Source organism: Pteropus medius, unplaced genomic scaffold (genome assembly GCF_902729225.1).
Source record: "Pteropus medius unplaced genomic scaffold, Ma_sr-lr_union100, whole genome shotgun sequence".
Taxonomy (NCBI): Eukaryota; Metazoa; Chordata; class Mammalia; order Chiroptera; family Pteropodidae; genus Pteropus; species Pteropus medius.
The window spans coordinates 3,956,792-3,972,996 of NW_024348304.1; positions in this window are offsets into that span (position 1 = coordinate 3,956,792).

Genomic DNA, 16,205 nt, shown 5'->3' on the forward strand with positions numbered 1-16,205 from the left:
TATGTGATCAGCAAGAAAAAAAAGATAACCAGAGAAAATATTATTTTAAAATGGGCCAGATTCTGCTACAGGGTGAATTATTCCTGACTCTTTCATCCTTTTGTTTTGAGATTTTATAGATAGCCATAAGGCTCACTGAAATTTAAGAGTTTTCAATGATTCACTGGATCATAATTTTTTTTTTTTTACATTCCTCTTTAGTTAAGCCTCCCTTCCTTCAGTGTCTCAAATATTTATTTTTAGATTTTTTTTTTAAAGACAACATGGTAACTTATAAAAAATACAAGTTGTAGAGATGGAAGTTGGTAAAAAAAAAAAAAAGAGGAGGGAGCAAAGGTGTCTTCCATTAGCACATTTCGACTACGATTAGTGTGTTAACTGTTTTCTTTTTATCAGATTTCCTTCTAACACTTATAAAATGCCCCACTTCCCTCCCAAGTGTGGCCTAGATTCTGGATTCTCACAGTTTTAGGATTCAACCTTGTAATTTACCTTCAGCTATAGAAAGAGACAAAGGAGACTGAAATAAAATTCTAGGTGATGTGACTTTAAGATTAAGATGACTAATGTTTTTTGGAAAGAGGCACTGTCTGCCATGACGTCGTAAGAGGACAGGAAGGTGGAATCTAGAAAATCTTCCTGAGAGAAGATTCATGAGGAAATAAAGATTTTGTGGTGTGCTACTTAAGGGTTTAAAGGGTTAATTCTTAAATATACAAAATTTGGACTGATGGTCAAAGGCAAAACAGAGGAGTGATGTATTGACTAAGCATGAAAGAGGCAAGACGACAACAAGCTGAGATGAAAGGGGGGCTTGATCTAGAGGAAGAATTCCTGGTGGTCAGCCCGAGGGTGCACTGAACCCCACACTATCCCAAGGTGAGGCATCTGATTCTGGAAGGCTCGGCACTGAGTAGGGTGATTCAGCTCGGACACGCAGAATGAAAGGATCAGATATAGAATCGAAAATCTGAAGTTAATTCAGATTTTCAATTATCTAGAAAATAATTTGGAAAGACATGCTTTATATCACTGGGTAGAGGTATCGGCATCTGGAAATATCACATAAAAAGATAGACTAAAATATAATACGATTGTAAGTTCAATGTCCATAAAGTGGGCAGAGTGAAGGAAAGGTCTCCAGTACGAATATATTCACAGAATTGCTGAAAGAGGCGAATTACAAATTTTTCGTATACCTGTCACCTTTAAATGACTCTCACAAGGATTTCATATATTGATCGAATTTAGTATTCTTCTTTTCTACCACCACCCCTGTGAAAGCAAAGAGCATATTTTTTAACTGTATAACCTTTGGAACTGGGCATTTTTGTGTGTGTGTGTGTGTGATACATACCCTTAAGTGGTTTAAAACAATCATTAGTTGTGATTTATGTCTTGTGTATAAAGAAAGTAAACTATTCTCTCACTATAGTAGTTTCCGAGATACCATTTAATAAATGACAAAGTATCGAGTTAACAAAAGAAACTGGTCATTAATAAGGAAAAACTGCTTTTCTGGAACCCAAACATCTGAACAGCTAAGCTCCGAATAGAAATAAGCAATGTGAGATTTTACAGTAAGATGAATATGTTATGATGACACCACCAAAGGTACATACGTTGAACTTAATTTTTCCCCCGGGAGAGGAACAGCCTGCAGAGGGAATCCATCAATCTGGGGCGTAGACTGGGAAGGAAGGAAGACAGAAAGAATTTCTCGCTCACTTAGGGTTGGGAGCTGGGAGTAGATCCCACAGCCATTACAGAAAGATCTCATTCCCCAATAAAAACCCTGATATTCTGCAACCTATGTTCTCTGAATCCCTTCGGGGGTGTCTTTTTTTCAGAGTACACAGGCGGGGGATTTTCCCCCAGGAAATAATAGCCTAGAAGCATATAGGATGGCTTCACATAGGTGGTTTCATGTCATTGTGATTGAGCTAATCAAAAAGCTTAGGAGTACGAAAAAATAAATCTACACAAATAATCTTAAGCAAGTTATCTTCCCCTCCTGTCTTTTTCTGCCGGCCTCCGACGGTCATATTGAACTCAGGAGATTAATATGTTATTAAGTAGGCCTAGAATTATTAGCAGAAAAAATGAAGCAGTTATGTACAGTTTATAAAGCAATGCATCATAGAACAGATAAGTATAAGGACATTGATTTTTAAAATATTTTGATTACCTGATGAACTATAATTGCAGTTGTGTATTGCTTATCTGGTCAACTGACCAAAACAATAGGATAAAAATCATATTTACTTGATAACATTCTTTGTCTAAATAATTTATATTTTTCCCACATGATAAGTGAAAAATGTTAATAATAAAAACAAAATTAAGGAGATATCTAAGAAATATTTTTAAAAGTTCACCCAAGTGATTATAATTCTGTTCTTGTTTTTATCTGTTCATTTTAGCTCTTTAAACCCAAATTTAGAAAATGTTTATACCTCAAGCCATTTTTTTTCATATTCTCCTGTTTTAGATGCAGTTATTCTTCCTCTCTGACATGTCAGCTATTAAAAAAAAATAACTGCAAGGAATAAAAGGTTTAGATTTTCAAATGAGATAATAACAATTAATTATTTAAGTTGAGAGGTAATTCCCAGAAGACTAATCTCATCAAGTTTTAGTTATAGTATTTTTCAAAGAAGGAAAATTTACTGAACAAATAAGAGACAATTCAAGATTTTATAATTTTAGGAACAATGTCAAAGAAATGATGCAAGTAAAGGTACTTGGAATAATTATTTTTCAAACTAATAAACCTTTTATAAAACAATCACACCACATCTTTCTATTGCTTTGTACTAATGCATCTTTCAAAATCACCACAAAATAAGGATTCTAGGGAAGGTGATGGCAGTGGCATTTCTATTAGTCATGATAACGAACATGATTTTTCAAGGAACAGAAGTTAAAACATCACTTAAATAACATTAGCATGTTGCTATATCCTTACTTACTGATGGACAAAACTTGAAGGAGTCTAATATACATAGAGTCATAACTATCATTAAAATGTGGATAACTCAAAGAACATATCAGTGAGCAGTTGACATTTCATTATTCATTATTCTGTGCAGAGTCTAACTAATCATGCTCTGGAGTGTATATATTAGAACATCCTGCATTGAGATGGCAAGGCCAAGCCATTGGGCTTTATACTCCCCTTGCTCAGCCACCTGATGAAGATGAGAGTTGCCTGAGAAGGGTGTGTCCTCGCAGGTGGCTCACTGCAGCTGGGGCGGCTCCGGAAGTTGCTGACAGGTAAAGGCCGTCTGCCTATTGTTTTGACATTAAGCAAAGAATCCTTGCTTGAATTGGGATCCAAGCAGTGGCTTTACACTTCTATCAGGAGGGTAGGGAGTGGTCAGATTCTGGATATATTCTGGAGGTAGGGCAGAGAGAGTCCCCTAATGTATTTGTTGTGTGTGGTGAATAAAGTAGTTGTCAGGAAGATCCCTAGATTAGTTTTTTTCTTATGAGAGTTAAATGCATAAAAAGTGAACTTTTTTTTTTTTTTCTGAAATAAGAAAGGGGTGGATATAGAGGGTTTGAGAAATAAAAAAAAGTTTTGTTAGGGAAAAATTAAGTTGGAGCTCTGCGTTAAACATCTCACATAGATGTCAAGTGTAGAGTTAGATGTATGAGGCTGGAGGGGAGATCGAAGGTGGAAAACTAAATCTGGATATCTTTACAGTTGTAAGATTGGGCTGAGATAGGACGAGAAAGCCAAGCGTGGAGCCAAAGCTTAAGTGTTAATCCAACATTTAGACACTGGAGTGAATGATGAGGAGGATCCAGAAAGGAGACTGAAAAAAATTTCCTGTGAGATGACAGAACAAGAGAAGGAAGAACTGAAGATGTTTCAGGTTTGGCAGACAGATCGACATGTCTCTAAATCACTGAATTTGAATGTTTTCATGTTATGATAGAAAACCTTTGCCTTGATTGAAAAGGAATACAGCTGACATTTGAACAGTGCAGTGTTGTTGAAGTTTGACATTAGAAACAAATGACTAAGCAATATCCATTGGCTTTCACCAAGTTGTATATAACTGTACAGATAGTTTTGGATAAATTATCTCTGACAAAAAGAAAAAGAAGTTGAATATGTTTAACTGTAACAATTGCCCAGAAAAACATTTCAAATTCGGTATGAGTATATTCTCTTAGATACACAAAAGCTCTGTTTTTGCATAAATTTCTGCTTGGTCAGTAGATAATTTTACATGGGTGTCTTACTTATGAAGGGATTTCTTTTGGACTGGTACAACTGAAAACACTATTAGTTTTTTCTCTTAGGATTTTCTTTTCCTATGTTTACTGTATATGCAAAACAGTATCAAAATACACTTGTAGATATATTTAAATACATTTTTAAATGATAAATTATTTTAAAGTTTCTTAACATAAAAAATGAAAATGAACATGAAACCCATCTGACACACATTAGGGAAAGCTAATTCTTGTGCATATTAAATATATTGTCCATTCTGCACTTGGGGAAATGTTATAATGCAGTTTTATCATGCCAAACAATCCATAATGTCCATTAGTATCATCTTAAGTACACTGAAAACAAGAGGCAGGCTGCATTTGGTCCAAATAATTTTAAATGTAAGCTAATGTGTGATAAAAAAAAATAATCAAATCCTATTTGTTATTTTAAGGGAAAAAACCTCACCTGTACAATGCTTATTGGCCACTGCCTTGTTTTTTTTTTAACGAGCATCATCAAGGATATAATTAAAGTCACTATAACTTACTCTTTCATTGCTGAATTATGGATTTTTTATTCTGGAAATTTGTTTTTCCAAATCTCCATGTACAATTAGATTTCTAATTTTTACTCTTTCAGTAACATGATACTTATTGAAAAGAAGTCTTGGTTCTGAGGAACCGTGTTATATGTTAATTACTGTATGACCACATGTGCCTTGGAAAAAATTTTCAAATTAAAATATTTATTTAAGTAAATCAAAATTATATTTGGGTACATTCAATCAGACTAAAGTTTGTTTCTGTTGGTAATACTTGTTTAAGTTTCAATTTGTTAAAGGTTGTTTCAATCATAGTATTGTTTACTTTTAAGACAATGAGGATAATATGAAATTTTTATAATTTGCAAAGACATATTGCAAATTAAAATACACTTTACCCATGGAATAATCTCAGATGATTGGAATTTATTTTAAATGATGCAAATTGTGAAACTCCGCCATAACTCGGTAATGTCCAAAAATTTGACTGTACAAAATGTGAGTTTGTGATAACGCAAGGTTAACAAAAACAATATATTTTTAGTTGGTCCTCTAGTAACTCTGTGGTAAAAGAAGTGAAGATGTTGTCATTTGTTAAAATCAGGTCAAGTAGGAAAAGGACTGATGTTTACAAAGAGAGTATCCTGCCTATATAGATCTGAGAAAGAGTGACATGATTCGAGACAGTCATTCCTTAACACTTCCTTCTATCTTCCCTGTCCCCACCAAAGAACAAGTCTGTTTTCACCCGCCCTGTCTAAGCTTTTGAGAACTTGGGATGGCCAGAGCATTGACAGTATTCAGCAATACCACTTAATCTTTATTTGGATACTGTGGGGTTTTCTGTTATTTGAAAGACCATTTACTCAACAGTCTTCATTTGTTGGTAAATTAATCAGCTTGCTTATTGCCAAGGTTTAAATAGCTGATCTGACTGTCTAGTTGATTATGACACCCCTTCCTCATCGCCTTCCAGAATGCGTGCTTCATTGACTAGAATGGCCTTTCCAGCTGAAAAACAGCTCTTTTAACAAGAATGCTAACGGCATAGTTGTACTTCTCTAAGAAAAACTAAAAACATTGTTTTTGTTTGTTAGCCATTCTTAGGGTTTGTAAAACTATTTTTTATTAAATCTGTGTTCTGTTAAAAAGCCAAATTTGTTGCAATATGTGCTTCAAAAAATAGAGCTCTATGTCAACTCACAATTTATTTCTACTTTTACTTTTTCTTCTACGTATTAAGGAGCTTACGGTAGTTCATGAAGATAAAAAAAATATGAATAAATCACAGTCTTCATGCCCAAGCTGCTCATAGTTGGGTGACAGCGAAGACAAAGAAAGGAATATTGTAATAAGTGTGATAAAGGCTAAAAGGAATAATCATGGGACTCTGTAGTGTCACCAAGGAACAAGTAGGTTTGAAAGTAGGACATTCCTAAATATAACATTTTAAACAGGTTTCAAAATTAAAACCTGAGAAGTAATGAAATAGATTAAGAATTTGATATATTTTTTAAAGTTACCACTCATAATAGAGCAGCGGCATTTTTTTTTTTTTTTGAACACTGGTAAAAGGGATTCTTTACTGCACTAACTGAAGGAAATTAAGGAAGAGAGGGGAAGATCTCATGAGCAAAAATATTTCAGTTACTTCTGTTTGATATATAGGGCTCGAGAATATTTACACGAGGGATTCATAAGACACACAACTCGCCATCTCATAATGAAAAGATGATTACATTTCATATAGGCCTCCCCTAGGGAAGAAAAAATATGTTTCAAATCAGGTTAGCCAGCAAATAAAATGGTTTAATTTCATCGTGGGTTTGGATCCCCGGCGTAGGTTTATAGTCGTGTTAGTAAGCATTAGTTTTGGTGTGTTTTTCTACCAAATCCCCAAACATTTCTCTGGAGAGATAAAACTAGAGATTATCGGAGTTTCTTTAATGCCTGCACCCATTGTCTCTGTAACCAATTTCAAGACAAAAATGCCAGAGAGACTTTATGATAAATCGCGTTGCAGTGCTCTGGGATATGACACATTGTGAACTACAAAGCACCAACCTCACAGCGGTTCCATCTTTTGTTGTCATAATTTTACCAGCTTCTAGCAGTTAAGACAGCAAACAGAAGTGCGTAAGAATCTCCAAAGTCCTGAGACTATAGATAATCCCCCTGTATTCAGGATTTCACTATGTCTCAGAGTTCAGATTGGGATGCGTTTGGTCAAGTTAAAAATCTTGAGAAAAGCATTCAATATGAACACAGTTTAAGTCATTTTAAACGCAATGCTCTTGCACTAAGTATATTTTCGGATCTACGTTCTTTTTCTAAAAATATTTATTCTTACTCTATCTTAATTTGTTCCACTTAAATTATTAAATTGTACCATATGCCGCACGACTCTTAATATGATTTTAGTAAAACCTACTGGTAAAGCTTTTAAATTATTATAAGAACAGGTATTGTGTTTTTGTGCGGGGGGTGGTGGTATTTATAATCCATAATTCATTCTAACAACTTTCTTGTCAGTTTGCACGGAATTAACCACTCTGTCCAGGTGCTTCTCTGACCTTCCTGCCTGCCTTTTTTCATTGTCTTTTATTGATCACCCTTCTCTTCTCACCTTGTAATCATTAGTGTTTCCTGAAGTTCTGTACTTTCTTCCTGAGCCATTCCATCTGCTCCTATATTTTTAATATATTGCAAATATGCCAAACTATCAAATCTATAATCTTAATTCAGTCTTCTCTCTTAAAATATTCAAATGCGGTATACCTCAATTGGATGTTCAAAAATTATACCTTATAACCCGAGTTTGAAAAAGACGTCTTTCATTTTCCAATTTTATTTGCAAATTTCCTTGTTTATGTTTTATTTCTACCCAATATCTATTGAAACATATTCTTAAGAGTTAAAATTAGGAGTATAGCATGGAAGCAGAAAAATCATTTTTCCAAAGAGAATGTACTTTGTGCATGCTGGACTCAACCCCAGCCAAAGATCATCTATACTAACCATCATCCAATAACAGAATTTGCAAAAAAATTCCTTTGGTAGTCATTATCTTTAGGTAATAATTTTTTCTTTGTGATCTTTATTGTACCTTTCAGATATCTGACTGATATAATTGCATTCCCTGGCAATTATATTATAAAGGAAATTTTTAAAATGTTAAACATAGTTCATTTTTCCTAAAAGATACTTAATGAACTATCAGAAGGAGAAATGAAATTAATTCATATTTTTATTCAGTTTACAACTCGATATTGCTGTAAGCTTTCCTAAATATGAGTATCTTTTAAACAGACTTGGTAAAGAACAAATCATATGTAAATAAACTTTTAGAACTATTTAATTTTATATTGTATTTGAGGTATTCTTTATGAGCAGATAAACTGTCATTATTCTGTGGAGAACACAGATCTCCGAATATAGATGCTTACTTATTGCAAATCACTGATGCATTAACCCCGAGCAATGCTATTGAAATATAGTTGCTTTGGAAAAACTGAAGACTGAGGTCTCTAATAGAGAGAGTCGGGGACATTTTGAACTTATTTACTTTGTGCATAGTCTTATTATTTTGGCTCATCCAGAATACGCTTTTGGATTCCTTTAAAGATGTTAATTATTTGATTACAATTCTTGTGTCAAAAATGTTTTTGTTTGTTTGCGTGCTTCTGACTTTAATTAAGTCTTTTGAGTCAACGCTGGAAAATTTATTCTCATGTAGTTTGATCTAGGAAAAAGTATAATCTAATTTCAAGTTTATTTCTTTAGTAACTCGTTTGTTCCAAAGACAATTCATCTGAGACACTAATAGAATTTTATATTGATATATGTCATTTTCCTTCTATTAACCTAAATTTTTGTTCCTTGAGAGTGGACATTTACAAATGAGATACTAGTTATATTTAAGTATGTAGCTGTATAATGGGATTGTATTTATACTATGAAATACAATAAAATTATAAATACCACTTAATTTAGATATCGACTGTGCGAAAATATACTGTTTCATTATTTTATATTATCAATTTTAACAGATGCAATAAATTGCAAAGGAGATGTTTACGAAAGCTCATAATCTTAAAACGGATATGACCTGCATAAATTCGAACGCATTACATAAAATCCCGTTAAGCAGGAAATCAGAAAAAGCATCTTCTTCTGTTCTTTAGTTTGTCTGTTCATTTAAAAAATTGTTGATGTTTATTGTAATATTTTAAAGAGACATTCAGTCAAATCCAAAAAAGAGAGAGGACACCTAAGCACCCTGTATCGGGGTCCAGTCAAGAGACCAAACCATGGCAGCACCTGTGACAATGTAACGTAAAGGATGGTTAACTAGCTACTGAAACAGTGAAACATAATAAAATAGAAACTAAGGCATTATGTTGGAAACAACTGTAGGAAACAGATGTCACCCCGAGAACTAGGAGAACAAAGGAAAGAGGTTGGGATTACAAAAGCTTTGAAGTATGGAAGAAGGGTCCTTGCAGGCTGAACACCAACCCTCCTGGGGTGCTGTTTGTCTGGCAGTAATATCTCAGAGATTAAAGAGAGGCCCTAAGCCCGGTATATTCACACACCATTCCATTAAGGGGACATATACAAAGACGTTCATTTCAGTGTGTAGTGCTGTTGAGGGAAGTTTAGACAATTCAGGTGTCTATTAATAGAGGAATAATAAGCAAATGTGGCGACTACACAATAAAGCATACTAAGCAGCCATTAGAAGCATCGAACTAGATGCAGACACAGTAAGGTAGAATAATATTATTACAGAAATAGAATGTTGCCATTAACTTGATAAAAATTACACACACACACACACACACACACACTCTATTGCAAATTTACAAGGACCCATGCAATTATAAAGATAAATGTTTAACACATTAAATGGTTTGTTATGCAGGGAGGAGATTAAGAATGAGGTTAAAAGGAATAAATGATAAATAAAAGAAATGTTATTGAAAAATTGAATATTGCATTGATAATATAGTAGGGCCATTGCAAAGTTCTTTCCCTTCTGCTCTGAAATGGTGACCGGGGTCTAAAAACCAAAAACAAACGGGTCTAAATACCTGGTATTCTAAAGAGACCAACCAACAGCTGAAGCCAGACTCCTCCCTCAGGGCTTGTTACGTGTTGAGAGGTTGCTGAATCAACTAGACTACCTCCAACCATCACCCCAGCAAACTCTTATCCTTCAGTTCACAGCTCCTAAAATATCCAAAAAGACAAGAAAGGGGAGACACCTCACCTGGGGGGCAGTGCAACTCTCCCTGATTTCCCCCATGTGAAGAGACACTTCCACCCCATAAATGCAGGGCATAATGAAAACCCCAAGAGAATCACTTGTAGAGCTTGGGAGAGCTGACATATCTACACCATCCAATCTCTGGGACATACGTATATGTATTTTGCGGAGAATTAGGTTTCAGAGACAGAGCTAGAGTCGAGTCTAGGACCAGAGATGCCTCTGGGACCGGTCACTCTGAACCTGGCAGGTTGCGAGGAAAAATAACTATGCATTTCTGAACTCAACATGCTGTATAATAAAAATCAGGCCAGAGCTACACATTCACTGACATAAAGTCCAGAATCTGCAGTGCCAGGTCATGTGGATCAAGACGCTTTGAGCATCTGCCTGATTCTCCTCTGTTGGAAGAAACTTTATTGTGATAATTTCATCCAAAAGAGAATAAGGACAACATTAAGTTGCCTATTAAGTTTCTAAACACTTGTGTTCGGAATTTAAAACAGATTAGGCCAGGAGGGCTATACTGAGATAGATTTATCATCAGTGTTTCAAAAGTGACACTCTTCAGCAATTCATAGGGAGGAGGGTGGGGAACCTTTTTCAAAATAAGGATTATGTAAATTAGAAATCTAGAATCCATCTCTGGTACCCCACAGTCTCTGATATTCCTATTTGATCTATAACCATGCCTGATATATTTATAGACCATTTAATGCTTTGAACTCATCCTCTTCCTGCCATATCAACTGCCATTCGCCTAGGCTAAGCTATCATCTCTAACCCCCACTATTCCAATCTTCTCTGGACTTCCGGTTTGGGGGCTGGTTCTTTCCAATCAGTTAACTACACTGAAGCCAAAGTGATCGTTTAAAACTCCAGTTCCAATCACACTCTCATCCTAAAGCCACCTTCTATCCCTTGCTTAAAGTAGTTCAAGAGCTTTATATTGCATGTAGTTTAGAATCAAGACGGGAGAAGAACTTCATGTGGCCCAAGTCCCTGCATATTTTGACACCTACTAAAAAAGACCAGTAGAATTGCCTGTTGATCCAACAAAATTAAATAAACTAGGTATACTGCAATAAGGAGACCATCCCTGACAGAGTCATAGTAGCTCAGAAGAAGGCGGCCAGGGGAGAATATTTACACAATTTTGAAATATGGACTTCAGAGGTATAAGGAGAGTCTGTCAGAGCAGGGAGCTTATTAGGGCTGGGCACATTTTGTGTCATGATAGTTTAGGATTCGGTGACCCAGCTTATAAGTGGTTTTTAAGTAAACCGTTGGTTGATAAATGAGCTGGTTGTCTAGGAGAGCGATGTGTTCTTCTAATCAATGAACCATTTTCCCAGATTAGCAACTGTTTGTTCAGAGAGATCGGTTTGTAAGAATTTCCCAATGGAACCAGAGAAGTCTTTCTTGGTTTCCAGCCTATTTTCCAGGACGAGAATTTCTTGAAGCCAATGGGGAGTCTTGTTGACGCCGGTGGCCTCAGTCCTCAGTACCTGACCGTTAAACTAGGTGGAGGTGGAGAAGTCACAGTTCTCACTCTTCAACCGGAGTTTCTACTCGCTCTTCTCTTTGTCCTCCAGTCACGGTCCCTCCCACGTCACCAGGGACTTGCGTGTAGCACGGCATCCTCTTTGGGCGGCGCTCCCGCATGCGCAGTTCCTCCTGCCCGGCGTTCTTCCTCCCCTTGCAGGTCCCAAACTCGCCTTTCTTCTTTCTCGCTCAGCAACTCCTGGCTTGAAGTCTTTCCTGACACCACTGACTTGGCTAAATCAGTCCGTTTTGTGCTTTCACAGTTCCGTGAATCTCTCATTTTAGCACTTCTGGTTAGAATTGTATTCGTTTGCTTGGTTATTTGATTAAAGGATAACTCTTCTTCTACTAGACTAAGCTTTAAGAGATAGGTTCCATGTTGCTTTGGCTTACTCTTAGTATCTATTACACTGTCAGACTCCTATTCGTTCCTCGTATATTTGGATGACTGGAAGAATGGAAAACACTTCTTTACCTAAATAATACTACTAGTTTTATCTTCTATGAAAACATGATATCTAGAACTAAACCCTTGGACCATGTAATGATCACCAAAAACCTTGAACTAATCACCAGAGGAAAGATTCTACGTGAAGACAAGCAGGACGAGGTCTCTGCGTCTTGTAAGTCCAATGCTTAAAGAACATTACCCATTTTTTTAAATCTGACTTGCTGAATGAATTGGGATTTACCAGTGTGGAAGTTGTTAACCAAAGTGACTCATGGTAATTAGGATTATTCAAAGCACTTCCTTATATAAGAAAAAAATAAATAAACTATTCAGAACGAGAACAAATTATCTCACTTCATTTCACAGTGTTTTCTTAGAAGATATTGTGCAACCAAATATAAACAGGGAAATCTAAGTTTAGCATCTGTGAACAATAAGAAAATGCTTTATTCATTATAATCAGAGATGCTAAAAAAAGTGAAACATAAAACTGATATTTTAAAAGCACGTATTTTTCATATTTTTTTGCTCTCAAATTCAGTTTAGTTTTATGTCATGGGGGGAGTTATCAGCTGAGCATATACAAATGCATGCACATATGCACCATGAGCCGCTGAGGAGTTCTGAGAAAGTGAAGATTCTCGGTTCTATGGCTCTGTCCAACGGTCTATGAGAGAGGTGGATGGATGATTTTAGCTGACAGGGTTTAGGTAGGAAATGAGGTAACCATGATCCTACCGATGGTGCCCTATAAGAGCCTCTCAGGCTAAGTCTATGTATGATTATGGCTTCTACGTCTGAATGTGCTGTAGGGACTGAGGTGTTACATGCTGGTACTTCCTCATCACATCAGCACCAGGCAGGATTCTCTGGAATGAGAAAGTCCAGTGACAGAGAGTCCTAATGGGACAAAATCTCCTGCCATTTGCCAGGAGTTGGTGGATCGGATTTAGTGTGACGGCTTCTATCCTCTGATGCCTAAAACTTTCACTCTTCAGTCGATAATCTGTCAGCTGTCTTCCAAATTATCTTGGCAAGTCAGAGCAATGGTCCTGCCTATGATATTATCACACCTCTGCCAGGACGGGTGACAAACATAATTTGGACTGCTATTCACCAAGTAGAATTTCTAGGTACTGCATGGACAGATTCATGATGCTAACTCTGCTGGCAGTAAAGGAAAATCAGTTATTTCTTTGAACAACTGACCAGCAAAAAAATAAAATAAAATAAGGCCTCACACCTTATTGCAGTTGCAGGGTACTAGAGATATCTCAGGCCTCACTAATGCATTCTTCTTCATCTTTGTATTGGCTGACCCACAAAGGAGCATCCTTTTATTGAGGCCCAAAGTAATATTCTGTTTGGAACCTGTCCATCTACCTGTAGCATACTCTCTTTGTGGTGCCCCAATATAAATGCCTTTTTTGAACTGCAAGTCTCCGATTGATGTTTTTACGGATTGAAGTCTCGAACGAAGGGATGCAGCCTACTCCCAAACGCATTCCAGAGGGTTTTGGACTCATCACTTCCCCGACATGGTGCTGAAATACACTCTCTTTGAATGCAGCTGTTAGATTGTCAGTAGGCTCTTGTCAAAACCCAGTGCCTGATCAAGGGGACTTTGTGACTCTCTCGCCTGATACTCCCATGATGGAGTAGATCAACGTGTACTTCATAAGAGGTGAAAAGAATCCAGAAATCTTACTCGTCCATTGAAAATTGTATATTCAAAAATACCCCCTGCCTAGCTCTAGTGGCTTCTTGGCATTACGGGAAAAAGTGGCATTGATCCTCTACACTGCCATCCTCAGCAAAGCAAGACACTGGGGCCCTCAATTCACCGAGACTCCCTTAAATGCCTGGGCTAGATGCAGTGATGACTCAGCTGAGCTAAAACTGACTGCTGCCACCGACCAGTGAGGCTGTTGGGCGTTAGAGTCAGCTACATGCAGCTGGAAGCAGAAAAGGTTACTCCCTGAGTGGGCAGAGGTCAAGGCCACTCTCTTCTCTCTGGTCAACCTCTTGATGGACGTTCTTATATTTTACTGACTTGATGCCAATGGCCCGGCTGCTTCAACTGCCACTTTGAAAAGTGCGGAGTGGTAGATTAAAGATGCCCTTTTGTGAGACCATGAACCCTGGAGACAAACGTCAGCTGCTAATCAAATTGTGTAGGTCATTTATGCAGATACTCAGAGTAGAGGTCCATTCTATGATAAGTCACATTAGAAGTAAGCTGCTGCTCAAGGTTGCACCATTCAAAATGTCACCATTATTGCCTGAAGCCATCAATGTAGCAGACATGCAACATCTCCAGTACTGTGTCTAGCTGCTATGTGAAGGACTCCATGTTACTTTTTGGTCTCTGACCTAGGAGTCTTGAGTCTTCTATCAGCATCCATGGAATTTCAGTGGGTGAACCTGTTCACGTACAAATAGTGTTAAATCTCAGATCCTTCACAGTTCTTGACGCCTGTAGATAAGCATTTCAAAATCTGCCATTTCGCAGATGTAATGGCTTTCATATGTAACATTTGGACTGTGCAATGTGTATGTGCATGCGCACATGTCTTGCTGTTTTGGTCCATAAAAATCTATTTATAAAGTTTCACTGAGTGTGTATAAAAATGGGAACTTTTGGATTATTCAGAAGAGGAATTTCCAAGATGTACTTTGTAAAGACAATGCTAATTGAAGTGCTAGCTCACCTATTTCCCCAAGTAAAACTTTTGCCTGAATAAATGCTAAATCTTTCATCTTTACTATTACTGAAGCACAAAAATATCTCAATCACTCAGTATTCAAATGAACAACGAGTAGTAATGGTTTAAAAGTTATGTTATTATCATATAGACAGCACCCCATTACTGCTGTTTTTCTACCTTTCAATGTGTTACTTATTTCTAGGAATTATCAACTTAGTCGTTTTATGATTCACTACATTTTTTTTTTCAAAGAAATTAAGTCTATGCAATATTATAAGTGATTTAGTGAAAGTGAAATACTGAATTCCAAGAATGGGTGGTAGGATTTGAAAATCTATGATTTAAATTATTGTTAATAATGAAGTTTTTCCTAAAATTGTATTTCTTTTTCCATGAGAAAATAAATTTATTAGACCGACTGCCATGTCAGCTAATGCATTACATTCCGCCAGAACACATGACAACCATGGGCTGGTTTTCATTGCCACAGAAAACAGATGAAAATTTCAAAGTTAGTTCTTTTGGACTACTCCCTACATATACAGTACCAACTGAAAAATCACCCTACCCTTAAGAGTGAGAAGGTAAACATTCCTTCAACATTTGGTGAAGCTTCTTTATCAGTAAATACAGTTACCGATAAGGGAATAAATATTTTACAGACATACTGTTTTATCCCTGGAAAAAGGACATGAATCACTACATAATTATTTCTTCCAAGATTCAATGTCACACAAAGCATTTGATGGAAAAGTTTCACCCAACAAGGTCTTATGAGCAGACAATATCTTTTGACTTTTTCTTTAAATGTTTGGAAATAATTTTATTTTTTGGCCTCTTTTCTCTCCTAGGAGTTGGTTACATGGAAAATTACTTTCACACACATAGTGATTCTAGCACTGCTAATTGAAAAGTGTTTTGCCATTATTTGGTGCCTTGTTGTTGAATTTTAGCCACCGCCCTGTGAGCTTGGCCAACGTAATGAAATTCCTTTTAGAAAATAAAGCAGTAATGGTTTTCTAAAAGTCCAGTTCACTTTTGCATGAAACAGTGGCAGAGTAGAGTTCCATGGATAGCTTCCTAAAAGTTTTACTCCACTATTTTGTTTGCTGTCTATTTACAATACATCCCCTCCCCAAATTTCAAAATTATCTCTTCCTTTTTACCTATTTTCTCATTCATTTATTAGACAATTTTTTATTACAAATTGGAGCATCTAGAAGTCTTACTTTACTGACACAGATGTCACATTTTCAGGAAATCTTGCAAAATTCCTAGTTATTATACCAAGTTCGAATAATTATACCAACTTCATGACTTACTCCATTTATACTTAACTAAAATGGGCATGACACCTTAGGTTCTCACTTGTAGATGTGGAGTTTTAATATGACGGATACACTGTGTTTCTGAAAGAAGTAACAGAAAAGATTGAAAACACATGACTGTCAAAAAGTGTG